At 32.0% G+C, this 10,711-nt stretch overlaps 1 long non-coding RNA gene across 3 annotated transcripts; it reads left to right on the top strand.

Moving 5' to 3' along the window:
- The first annotated feature begins 465 nt into the window (after positions 1 to 465).
- Positions 466 to 10,481, top strand: LOC102802304 (uncharacterized). Of its 3 annotated transcripts, none has more exons than XR_013420410.2 (9): positions 466 to 578; positions 1,670 to 1,733; positions 4,047 to 4,113; positions 7,444 to 7,471; positions 8,438 to 8,473; positions 9,124 to 9,156; positions 9,942 to 9,971; positions 10,157 to 10,189; positions 10,326 to 10,481. It is a non-coding gene; the product is annotated as an uncharacterized LOC102802304 (long non-coding RNA). The 3 variants fall into 3 exon arrangements; XR_438278.3 differs by having other exon boundaries at positions 515 to 578; positions 1,702 to 1,733; XR_013420411.2 differs by having other exon boundaries at positions 517 to 578; positions 1,610 to 1,733.
- The last annotated feature ends 230 nt before the right edge of the window (positions 10,482 to 10,711 follow it).

Raw genomic sequence — 10,711 nt, 5'->3', positions numbered from 1 at the left:
CTGTTCTATGCGTACAGATAGTGGTCATCTTCTACTATATACTGATTATATAACTATTAACAAAATCAACTATCTTTTTTGGCCAAAACTATTTTGCAGCTGATCCTACGAACATATTAGTGACAGAAGGTAGGATTTTGCCGAACACAAACGAACCCATTAAACGTGTCACCCAATATTACAAAAACACGCCGAATTACCCGATCACTGTCACACTGTTTTTATATCACCTCAAAGATTCTCATGCACAACAGTTACCCGAGAATAGTGAAAATATATACTAAAAACAATGGCAAATTTCAAATGACGAATTCACGAAAATACACGTTACTATCAAGTCTCAAACAAAATATTAAAAATGAACACGTCATCACTTGGTGTGAAAATGACATACTAATGATATGCTTACATACTAGATGACAGAAGTCTGATATATCCGGATATTCTCCCTGGGTGTTTTAAACACCCCCAGGTTTTTTATATATCCTGATATTTTCGCTGTAAATATAGTTTTTAACACACTCCTTTCCTTACGACGAAAGAAGAAGCAGCCATCACAAGCAGAACCAGTCTGAGATGTAAGTTGCTTATTTTAACACTCACAACGTTTTTTAGTTTCATATTCTTTAACTCCAAAGATTGCATATACGATTTTCATCACTGTGTCACTGATTGAAAACTGTAATTTGGTAAATCTTATGTTCTAGAATGTAAATGCTTTATACTGGCTGTATTTCGTTAAATATGTACCTTTTGTTGAATTGTTCAATTCAGACGTAAACTTAAAATAATGTGAGGGCTTCACGTGATATTTAAATGTGATCCACTACATACTGTATCATTCTATCAAAGACTGTGTAGATGAGCATATGTAGATATTACAACAAAAATATAATCTAAAAACTGCGTACAGATATTCACCAAAATCAGGCTGAGATGCCTGACCTGACTAGAAATTGGGATTGGATAGATAAATATGAAGAATAAGGCAGTTGTAAAATCCTTGTTTCAATTTTGGAATAAAAGACTATTAGCTGTGAACGTCATTAAAAAGGATATTTTTTTATAAACAACTGCCACACTAATTTCTCATCAAGTAAATTACACTGAACGCAGCACCCATTGACACATCTACAAAATAATGGCATCACATTCCACCCAAAGGCATTGTACTATTCATACTCTATAAGCCGGGCTGTACGACTTACACATTGTTTATGTAAATTTTGCCCACACAATGTATAGGCCAATTTATGAAAATATTTTTTCAACTCTGTGACTCATAGTCACAAGCGGTATGATTGAGCCCAGTAGAGAAGACCCGAATCCAGCAAAAACAAAAACAAGTCAAAACATCCGGTAACTGATCCAATCTTTTTCGTATTAATAAATGTGTTAACATTTACTTGCAACATGTGCCCTGACATCGTGATAACCCATACAAAAAGAATGGAACAGTGTAAACATATGCTGATTTCAGGAACTTGCAAATTTCTATCAAGTACCATGAGAGCATGTAACAAACAAAGTATTTCAAGATGAACACGTCATCACTAGGCGGAGAAATTATATACTAATGATATGCATACATGCATGCGTATGTTTCCAGCACTCGGTGTTAAACACCCACAGGTTGTTATATCTCCTGGTATTTTCGCCGTAAATATAGATTTTAACACACTCCTTTCCTTACGACGAAAGAAGAAGCATCCACCACAAGCAGAACCAGACTGGTATGTAGCTTACTCATTTCAACACTCATACCGTTTTTTCTCATATTCCTAGACTACTAAAAATATTCGCATCAATGTGTAACAAAACGATTCCATATACATTTTATACTAATATATCACTGATGGAAAACTTTAATTTGATATGTTGATGTTCCAGAGTGTAAATGATATATGATCACTTTAATTTGTCCAATATGTATGACTTGTGGTAGCATCAATTTACTCCAGACTCATTACATCGAAGACTGTATGACGCCCCTCCCATAAGCAGCTTCTCTATGCACAAAAACCTGACCCGACATCTTGTTACTTGTCACAGGACGTTTGGTCACGCATCGCACAGACTATCCGTGGCTTTACAATTCCACCAAATCGTGCAAACAAAACACGCACAAATTACCGGATAACTGAACCATTGTTTTCGATTACCCCAATGGTGTGAGCGCTCGTTTGCTTATGACGAACTCAATAACTACATCATATCGAAATTTTGACACCCACATGTTTTTATATATTTCCTGGTATTTACAATAAAAATAGCGATTTTACAGTGGTGACTAAATATGTATGAGTTTATCGGGTGCGATTAAAGTAATCAATATTTTTGGAGCCATAGATGCCTTTATTACGACACATTGGCTAGTTGTGTCCGCATCTCAACACTAAATCGGCAATCAGTAAAGGCAGTTCAGGGCAAAAAACAAAGTGTATGCTTTTCCACTGTAAGGCTTGGTGAAAAGGAAAAAATGAACCCCTCGACAGTTTTAAAAGAAAAAGTTGCATGTTTAACTAATATACAAGGTGTTATTTTGGAATTGAACACTTTGCTAAGGTCAAATGTGATTTGCGTTCACTATGAAAGAAATGTTATATGCTGATACATAAAACATGTCAAAAACATATTTTCCGACCTTACAGTTGGTAGTTTTGGAATTTTAGTGGAAAAGTGGTTGAAGAATTTGCCAGTTTTTTTTTCTATTTAATCTCTATAGTTCTATATCTGTCTTCAGCTTCCCTTACATGCTAACTAGTTTTAGTTGGTATGCTCTATCCGCTCTCTGCTGATCATGTATTTCCCCACCACCTTCCCAGACGTATTTTTCACCTTCCTGAAATGTACTATATAAATATGTATTATGCACATCAATACTAAATTTCGAATACGTACAAATACGATCAAACGCACATTAAACAAATGAAATGATAGCTATTCTGGCTGACAGCGCAATGTATAATATACACCGTTATAATCCCCCATCCCTCCTTTAATTGGATATACAAATAAGTGTTTGTGTGTGCGCAATATAATGCACCCCTTTTCTACATTCAACCGTCGTGATTCACTTCCTGGGGTGTACCCTGGTAGCGACGTAGTTAGCATGCTATTGCTTTTATGGTATAGACTGAATCGTGCATGAGATGGTAGTCCCACAATGCTTTCCAAAAAGAAGAACCTAGAAGCGCAAATTTAAAAAAAAAAAAAAATTCAGTCACATGTGACATCACAATCAACTTCATACAATAACAATCCCGTTTCTCTGTTATGAGTACCAGAGGTTGTTCCAATCTACCAATCAGTCAGAGTTTAATCAGTTGAGTGGGCTCAAATAATTTATACACACGCTCCTGTTTATCTGGATGCATTATTAGGTATGTCGTCCTCTAACGGGTACAATTTGTATTGATTGACAACTACAAGTAATCAAATGAATTGGACATACATGTTGTATGTCTGTCCACTGAAGAAACTGTTATTCCAGGAAATAGTTTGAATTAATAGAAAACCCAACCATTCATTCAATGAAATTGTAAAATATATGCCAGGTAAACATTATTTGGCATAGTTATTGTTATATAAATATTGATCTGGTGTCGCCTGTAAAATTGTAGTCATATACAATTATACGCTGTTTGCAGAGAATGTAATATTGTCCAGCATTCCATATATGAGAAACAGTTGAAACGCAGTTCACCATATATATGCAATTGCAAATACAGTCCACTATCAACTGTGCACATAATGGATATTAAGTTAAAATATGGTTACACATATGTTTGGCCACTATTTAATAATATTTTATCGATGTTATGGGCATAATACACTAAGCCACATATCATCATACAATAATATGTTTGAAATAATTGGATATTGGTTACAGCAGAAATAATAAATATGCTGGATTAAAAGATCCCCATTGAAATCCAAAAATGGACACAACAAAATGTGACTTAGATAAGCATGTGACTTAACGAGTTTGTTATAAGGTTTTATTACAACAACAATTTATTGAACATCTCTCATTTTTATGACAGAAAGATGACAAGCTATAAAGCAATAATGATAATATGTGTTGTGTTACTTCTGGTCGCAGATATAAAGGTATAATTCGTATGTATGTTATACATATAGTACACACAGTTACGTAACATATAAACTACACATTACATATGAGTGACACCGTAAATCATACTCAATTTTGTGAATGTCAACATTAGCTGACTTGCACGTGTTCTTTTAATTGCATGTTCTTTTTAATAATGACTCCATCTTTTGTTTGACAATGATGAGGAATGATGATGTCACCAATATTCATGGTGGGATAATTTTAATAACTACATTCTGGTATATCAATTGATACGCATCTATCTATCCATTGCATGACGAACTCATCAGTACCAATATCATGAGTGCAGCTCAAAAACTGTCATCCAATTTTTAATTATAACTGTCACTCTCTTCATCTTTATATGCCAGTATTTAGGTATTAATTAATCATCTTCTCAACTCTTTAAACTTGGGTCATAATATCTAAAATATGATGTCTGTCTCAAGAAGAAACATTCTGTTTAACACTGCTTCCAATGATATAACATGTTAATGGTTGTGTAGTGTTGTTCTTCTCTGGGTTAACGAACTGTGGTGATGTACCCTACCAGCCAAGAAGCTTTTCAGCTATATTGTTCGTTAATAATCTTTCTCTATTTTAGTCCCAAGACCATATTGACTATGATTTTTGGTTTTTGCTCATTGCTTTCTACCATGTCACATTTCCATATTTCTGATATATGATTTCTGAAACTCACCATCAAAGTCCGTTATTCTTATGATATTTTTTTGTACTACAAACAATGTTTACCATCACTATTCAAATCATATAACATTGGATCTGATTTTTACCTCTCTTGTCTTGAAATCCTTTAATTTCCTTTTTAATCTTTATCTAAAATAATTAATGACACATAGTTTCATCCGCATAATATTTAATTTCCTCATGCTATTTTGAGATTCTATAGTAGTAATTTTTAATTGTTGTTTTGTCTTGGGTAACATATGGTAAAGCTGCTGTGGATAGTAATACTCTATTGCCATCGTCTTCATCTGTTGATTTGTCAGTATTGCCCTCTGGTCGTATTCTTAGTTGGTGCCCATCCAGTCTGTCCTGTGTCAAACCGTATTTCTGATTTACGGTGTTAATTACTCTGAAATCTTGCTGCTAAATTTAGAATAAATATTACTATGTTTCATTTCACGCTCAACATATCTATCTAGCATGAACTTTTATTTTATTCTTGAGATACCAATCAAATCTAAATTAGCAGTCATTGCCCAAAGTCAAGGCCGACTTATTCATGTAGTTACAGATTCTAGTGTATTTGGTAAATCAAGCAGTAAGTCTGTGTAGTCCACTGCTCCTTGAATGTTTTCAATCAAAAACAAACTGTTACAAAAAGCAAAGACATTGGCATTGTCAATTAACTTTACACGCTTTACCTACAATTATATACATAAGTTAGGCTACATATGTGTTTCTGTTGCACAAACAACCCTTAGATAATACTACCTACGTATTTAGATTATTACACATATAGTTCTTATACATATCACAGTTGGAATATGTATATGTTTGTTATTTCCAGGTGTTGCAAATTAAATCTTTTGAAAGATCAATCTACATTTCTTGAAAATCTTGTAGTGCAATGACTGACAGAAAAAATAATAATTGTACATCAGTAACTATGTTAATGTAATGTCCTGTAGCTCCGTGTAGTAAAATAGAATAAGAAAGCGATATTGAATAACATACTCAACTCGTTCACAACTACAAAGCACAATTTGATTACATCATAACAATTTCAATACAGGACTATATTGCGGATATATATTAAATGGATTATACTTCCGGTATTAGTGTAAGAATTGGATTCATATCTTTGTCAATTTGAGCTGGCATGTACACGCATGTTTATTTCATTGCATTAACGCTTTTGATTGGTCAAAGAATGCATGTGATATTTGTTAGATAATTTCGAAAATGTTTATTTCATTGCATTAACGCTTTTGATTGGTCAAAGTATGCATGTGATATTTGTTAGATAATTTCGAAAATGTTTATTTCATTGCATTAACGCTTTTGATTGGTCAAAGTATGCATGTAATATTTGTTAGATAATTTCGAAAATGTTTATTTCATTGCATTAACGCTTTTGATTGGTCAAAGTATGCATGTGATATTTGTTAAATAATTTCGAAAATGTTTATTTCATTGCATTAACGCTTTTGATTGGTCAAAGTATGCATGTAATATTTGTTAGATAATTTCGAAAATGTTTATTTCATTGCATTAACGCTTTTGATTGGTCAAAGGATGCATGTGATATTTGTTAGATAATTTCGAAAATGTTTATTTCATTGCATTAACGCTTTTGATTGGTCAAAGTATGCATGTAATATTTGTTAGATAATTTCGAAAATGTTTATTTCATTGCATTAACGCTTTTGATTGGTCAAAGTATGCATGTGATATTTGTTAGATAATTTCGAAAATGTTTATTTCATTGCATTAACGCTTTTGATTGGTCAAAGTATGCATGTAATATTTGTTAGATAATTTCGAAAATGTTTATTTCATTGCATTAACGCTTTTGATTGGTCAAAGGATGCATGTGATATTTGTTAGATAATTTCGAAAATGTTTATTTCATTGCATTAACGCTTTTGATTGGTCAGAGACTGCATGTGATATTTGTTAGATAATTTCGAAAATGTTTATTTCATTGCATTAACGCTTTTGATTGGTCAAAGGATGCATGTAATATTTGTTAGATAATTTCGAAAATGTTTATTTCATTGCATTAACGCTTTTGATTGGTCAAAGGATGCATGTAATATTTGTTAGATAATTTCGAAAATGTTTATTTCATTGCATTAACGCTTTTGATTGGTCAAAGTATGCATGTAATATTTGTTAGATAATTTCGAAAATGTTTATTTCATTGCATTAACGCTTTTGATTGGTCAAAGTATGCATGTAATATTTGTTAGATAATTTCGAAAATGTTTATTTAGGAATATGAATCCATAAAATAGATCATGTTGCATATAAATTACTGCATCAATTACCAACATCAAATATGCATATGTAGACAATTAAACTAATTTATCACACCTATGTAAGTTTTGTATTTGTTTGTCTCACAATTGCAAAACACATATAATCTTTTATCTGTCATTCAGGGAAGAAATTTAAATATAATTGTAACATAGCACTTCACGGAGAAGAAAGTCAATTGTGGGTTTCATGGTATAATATTCATGACAATGTACTTCACATCAAATCTTCCCGATCTAATGTTTGTCAACCTTCTTGTAATACAATGTTGTTAATAAAGATAATCTTACCTTTACATACCTTGGTATTTATATAAATAGGCTCAAGATGGTAACGATATATTTCCAGGTTAGTATTCAGTAATTGTTGATCACCAATTATATATACTATTCACCGTAATTCATTGCATAATCCAGTTATCAAATTCTTTTGGTGTGCAACAGTTTAGAATCGTAGAATAGTTTTTTTCTGGCGTTGGCTTATCCGCTTTTTTATTGTTTGTTGTTTTGTCCGTTGCTTATGGCAATAAAGATGCATGCTATTGACCAAGGAATCGTCATTGATACACACAAAACAAAAACATTTTCTTAGATTTCGGGAGAGATCTAATTTTAGTTGTCATCAAAACAACGAATTTTATTGATGATTATTCCTTCATAATTGTTTATGTTATACAACTGTGTTACGACATATGAAGATGAGATAGATTTGGTACACACATATATATATATTAGATGATTCAACAGACAGTACCGAAAATTTTGTTTACCTGACCCAAAATAGTGTAGTAACTTTATCTGACGAGGAACGGCAATGACATAAGCTTTAATTATTGTACATGTAATGTGACTTTTGAATCGCGAAAACACAATACTTTTACACTATGATGTTTATGGCAATGACATGTGATATAAACCTATCATTTCGATGCAATATCATGTTCTTTTGTTTACATGTTTGCAAATCATGGTCGAGAACTATATCGCACACTATATAAAACAAGGCCACGAATTGTTATATGTATTATGTGACAATTGAATGATAAGAGCACACCACTAACATGCACGATATAAACCATGATCTGTATACATATAATAATTTAATTGACGAATTACAAGACACTGCGCTTTATTTATTACACGTGTAATGTGACACACTGATGATATGCCATGGTTATTTATGACAATGATCTATTGTCTCAGCATATTGGCAGGATACATACAATCCATCAATCATTATGTGAGTATAGCGAGTGTGTTTGAATAGACACCGTATATACAATTTAACACTTTGTGCATATTTTCTATATTGTAGAGCCAGTGAAAAGAAATCAAGGCATACCAAAAGAAGGTAAATTTCAGAACCAATAACTGGAGCCAATAGTGTGATATCAACCTAACTCATTAACATTCCAGCAGATGAAATTTACATTGGCAATTTTATGACCAACACATTGAGAAGTGTTTTTATCATTAATATAAAAACGGCCCTGCCTTTGTTTTCGAGTTTCTTTAGCCATGTGCAAACAATGCTCAAAAATAACAAGATCGCCACCACCCTTGGATGATATTTTTAATATATATGTCCAAAGTTTCATTGAAATCAGTTGAATAGTACATAAAAAAGGTAAAAAAGATTAAAATCGTCTAATTAATATGCAAATTAACTAATTGATATGCACAAATTTCAACCAAACATAGCCAGGTATGACTTCTATCCCAGAACATTGATTTACCAAGTTTCATTCGTTCAGAAATAAATTACATCATATAACTACACTAAATAGATCCCATAAGAATAATATCAGGCACGACAATGAATATCGCTTTAATTTTACGTGGAATGCGATCTTTAAATAACGATGCCAGACATGTGTTAAGTTTTATTACAATGATCTATAAAATCAATATATTAGCAGGACATTGGTGACCTTTCTATCGTTTAAATGGAATATCTATTGTTGCTTAAATAAACATCTTCTTTTACATTCTAAATTGTAGTGACAGAAACAAAAGATTTGGTACCAGATAAAGGTAAAATCAAGTTATTGTAATTTAGCCCAATAGCATTATGTAGATTATTTTCACATCCTTATAATCCGTGCTTATTTTCATGTTTAACAAAATGGTTTTTAACATTATTAGTCGTTAGTCAAAATGAATAAAATGGGCGAATACGTGTTTACATTGATACAACCCAGAACAGTAAAGACGAAAAAATGGTTATATGATATATATGCTGATATTGATAAAGACAATGAAAAAGGCGAAAAAAGATCCCGTTTGTGTATGATACCTAGTGTAAATTAGTATAATGTATATGCAATATAGTTGTGTGCAGTTATGTACATTTGTTCACATATTGAAATATGCATCTTTCGTCATAAATGATGTGCCTGGGCAAAACCTAACTTGTGAATCATGTAAAAATAATATGCTATGAAGCTTTATGATTTATGACAATTATCTATAATATCAACATAATACGACCCTTTTAATCATTTTAATGTCATAGCGAGTTTGGTTTGAATAAACACTGCCAATCAAATTTAATGCTTGGTGCATGTTTGCTTTATTGTAAAGACAGAGAAAAACATTGTGTATATTCTATTCATATTTACATGCTTTGAATTAATCATAATACGTATATAGAAAACACGAAATCAATATTGTATTACAAATGATAGTGCATGCGTGACCATTTGCGTAATCTTATAAGGATAGAGAATAATTAAGATCAAATATCGCATAATGCACCCTTTCCCCTTGAGCATTTTGAAAAAAATGCCAATTCACGTTGCATATTTTCTTAATTGTAGAGACAGAAAAAAGAGTACACGGAGGAAGAGGTAAATATATTATCACATCGATCAAACACAAAGGGATTGTTAATTAACAGATAATTGAAAAATAAACTCCGACGTGTGTTTGAAATATTATATGATCACACAATTGACGTTATTTTGTGTTATTAACATTAGCCAATTTTAAAATACAACATATGCATTTACTACATGATTGTTTTACTTAACAGGAGGTGGCCGCCGTTTCTAACTACTTGTTGTTGGTGAGTAGCAATTCTGAAATTCTGACTTTGGAAGCATACAAAATTTGACGATCATAATATATCCACAATATACCTGTCTAGCATTATGATCTTCATAATTTGACCTATTTACATTTTATTATTTGTTCTCACACAGGGCTGTAAACCAGGAAGCTGACATATCGCTAACCATGGACATATCATTATACTGATAACAAACACATTGGAATAAAGTAGTGTAGTACGCATGATATAAAATGTACTTGTAGTATTGATCAATTAATAAAGTAGAGAGAAACAAGTAACCGTGCAATTAAGTTCCTCTTTACACAACCATGTTGCTATCTTTTCCAAAAAGACCCTCTAACGTCTCCATGTAAACGAATATGATTACCTACTCCCGTGTTTTTTATAATCCGATGGATACTTTAATATAATTTTTTAAATTAACTACATAGGTAGTTAATAAAGAAAACCCTTAATAATCGGTGGAATTAAGGCCATGATTATCAAGTTTGGTACTATAAGTACATATTGACTAAT

Source organism: Saccoglossus kowalevskii, chromosome 12, assembly GCF_978046115.1.
Source record: "Saccoglossus kowalevskii chromosome 12, keSacKowa6.1, whole genome shotgun sequence".
Taxonomy (NCBI): Eukaryota; Metazoa; Hemichordata; class Enteropneusta; family Harrimaniidae; genus Saccoglossus; species Saccoglossus kowalevskii.
This window is presented reverse-complemented; position numbering and strand designations above follow the sequence as displayed.